The 3,268-nt window shown below is 39.1% G+C and overlaps 1 pseudogene; it reads left to right on the top strand.

Annotated features, from left to right (window-relative positions):
* Positions 1-1,735: 1,735 nt before the first annotated feature.
* On the top strand, positions 1,736-2,216 carry LOC133707458 (major strawberry allergen Fra a 1.08-like; annotated as a pseudogene).
* Positions 2,217-3,268: the final 1,052 nt, after the last annotated feature.

Raw genomic sequence — 3,268 nt, 5'->3', positions numbered from 1 at the left:
CATCTACTCTAGCCTATGTGCACGCCGGGAATGCAACTAGGGTTCTTGTGCTCACCAATCAACAAAACAAATTGAATCGAAACTGAATTTTTCTGTAAAAACCTGATCTTTGCAATTTTCCCAATTTTGCTGCAAGAAACTTTCGCGGAAGCATGAATTCAGTAACAGAAGGTAGCAAAAATCCTTATTGGCATCTTAATCGAGCAACACAGGGGTCTTGAATCCCTACAAGATGAGTTCATCTTGTGCGTCTCCGTTTTTGAATACCCAGAACCAATCCCCACTTCATGTGACCGTTGTGATAACGGTCACTTTCTTTAGTTTCTGAAGGAGGTTTTGGGTCGAGTCTGGGCTCGGATCAGCATGTGTTGTTGTGTGGGCCAAAAGGGTTTTCTGAAGGTGGCCAAAACGTGGCCTGTTTATTGCAAAGCAAAAATTTTTTTTTTTTTTTTTTGTTTGAAAACCTAAAACGATTTTTACATCGAAAATAAATTTGAAGAACAATTTGTGAGCCTAAGCTCTGATACCAATTGTAAAACTAGATTACAAACAAGCTCACACAAATTGCATGTTCATTATTGACTTTAAACATACCATTGACGTCATAAGTAGAAGCCATTGCTGCAGCTGCAAAAACAAGGATGAAGATGAGGTTGAAGTCTTCTGCTATTCACCAACTGTAGCTTCTGAATGGGCAGAACACTATGCTTGTAGACGGTGGTGATAACAGGGACCCTAACCTCTTATTTATACAAGTACTAGTCCTAAGAATCCTCCCATAAAGGTTTTCCTTAAGGATCAAGTCTTGTATCTAAGAATCCTAATGCATCACAGTTTAGGACTTTCTTGTAGTCCAAATAATGAACTCCTAATCTAATGATAAATACACTATCACATTAGATATCTAGGTTGATTCTTTTCCAGATCCATGTTGTATTCAATTTAATGCTTTGATGGTTTCCTAGTTGCTTCAGGATAACTTGTGATGAGTCCACTTTTGATCTAACATTAGAGATCCAGGTTCACAGACCATTTTTCTTTTTAATTTCATATGAATGTATGATTTTTGGGGCTGATTTTGTATTTGCCACCTAAGTTATATGAATCCCTACGTATATTTAAAACACAAAACCGGAAATGTTGACTGGTGTCTGCCATTATTGAACGAGACTCGAGCTTTCAAGTCTTGATGGAAGCTTCTGATAGTCCGGAAAAATCATCTTATTTTTTATTTTTTATTTTCATTTAACTGTTCTCTGATATTGTGGTAATTATATAACCTTTTCTCAAGGAGTACTGGGGTAACACTAATCATTGGAGATATAACAGAAACTCGTCATGCTTGTTACTGGGACAGTGAGACTACAACGTAGTTGGAATGAAATGGGTGGGTACCTAACGTCGGAGTTTTCACTTTTCACAGTTCCCCTGGCTGTCCGTACCTCAAGATCGACTAATTGTATTTCCAGAACTTCAAGCTAGGATGACTTGACTAAAAGATTGATGTATTGAATTCACACCCTGAATTGAAAATTATATTCCTATTTTCACATGCATATAATCAAAATTCTACAGCTATTGAAAATTTTAAAGCCTTGTCCATACTCCAGAGATGTCCTTCCTCGAAGGCTATAAATACCACATCAAGTTCTCATACTTCCCCACATCTAATACCGTTTACCTCCAAGGTTTACTTGTTAAGTTTTTCCATCACATTATTAACTTAATCATCATCATGGGTGTCTTCACTTATGAATCTGAACCTCTGTCCAATCCCACCAACCAGGTTGTTCAAGGCCTTCGTTCTCGATGCAGACAACCTCATTCCCAAGATTGCACCCCAAGCAGTTAAGAGTACCGAGATTCTTCAAGGAGATGGAGGTGTTGGAACCATCAAGAAGATCAACCTCGGGGAAGGAAGTGAATACAGCTACGTGAAGCATCAGATTGACGGAATTGACAAGGACAACTTTGTGTACAAGTACAGCATGATTGAAGGAGATGCTATCTCAGACAAAATTGAGAAGATCTCGTATGAGACTAAGTTGGTAGCATCTTCCGACGGAGGCTCCGTCATTAAGAGCACCAGCAACTACCACACCAAGGGTGGCGTCGAGATCAAGGAAGAGCATGTTAAGGCTGGCAAAGAAAGGGCTGCTGGTTTGTTCAAGATTATTGAGAGCCACCTTCTGGCTAACCCTGATGCTTACAACTAAGAACTCTATCTAGCTATCTCTGCCGTGGAGGGAATGTTGCTATTAAGTTTGATGTAGCGAAGGCCTTTGATACTCTGAATTGGGACTTCCTTCGAAGGGTTCTTAATGCTTTTGGTTTTCATGCAACTTTTGTAGATTGGTTTAGTTCTATATTGGCTTTAGCTCGGCTCTCTATCTTATTTAATGGCTCTCCAGTGGGATTTTTTGGCTGTAGCCGTGGAGTTCGACAAGGCGATCCATTGTCTCTTCTTTTTTGTCTTGCTGAGGAGGTTCTTAGCCATGGTATCTTGCGTCTGGTCGATATGGGGCATGTCCAAGCTATTTCCTCTCCTAGTGCTGTGAAAGTCCCTTCTCATGTTTTATATGCTGATGATATAATGGTTTTTTGTAAGGGAGATAAAAGAAGCCTATTAAATCTTATGGCTTTCTTTGAGGAGTACGGACTCAACTCGGGCCAGTTGGTGAACAAAACCAAGTCTCATGTTTATTTGGGGAGGTCAGCTGTTCATCGTCGTACCCTAATATATTCTTGGTTAGGTGTTCCAGTGGGTAAATTGCCCTTCATGTACCTTGGTGTGCCAATTTTTGTTGGCCGACCGAAGCGAATTTACTTCCAAGTATTGGCTGATCGAATTCGTAACGTTATGTCTAATTGGAGAGGGCATTCTCTTTCCATGGCAGGACGGGTAACACTGGTCAATTCTGTGGTGGTTAGTATGCTTTCCCATAGTTTCACAATTTATGCTTGGCCAAGGACCGTATTGCAACAAGTTCGGAATTGGATGAGGAATTTTAATGGGGAATTTGATTCTACACCCAAATTCACACACCCCTTTTAGAATAAACCCATCCATAAGAGTGTTTTAATATACACCCAAACCAATTAATTAGGTTTATTTAAAATAAAAAAACCTATTAAATAGGATAAATCTTAAAACTCAATGTTGTTAAGAATTACTAAAGCTGCCACTATCAAATTCCCCATTCACCTATATTAAATAGGATTAATAATCAAAATCATCTAGCAAATATTATGGAGTTTGATTGACGTT

Source organism: Rosa rugosa, chromosome 4 (genome assembly GCF_958449725.1).
Source record: "Rosa rugosa chromosome 4, drRosRugo1.1, whole genome shotgun sequence".
Taxonomy (NCBI): Eukaryota; Viridiplantae; Streptophyta; class Magnoliopsida; order Rosales; family Rosaceae; genus Rosa; species Rosa rugosa.
This window is presented reverse-complemented; position numbering and strand designations above follow the sequence as displayed.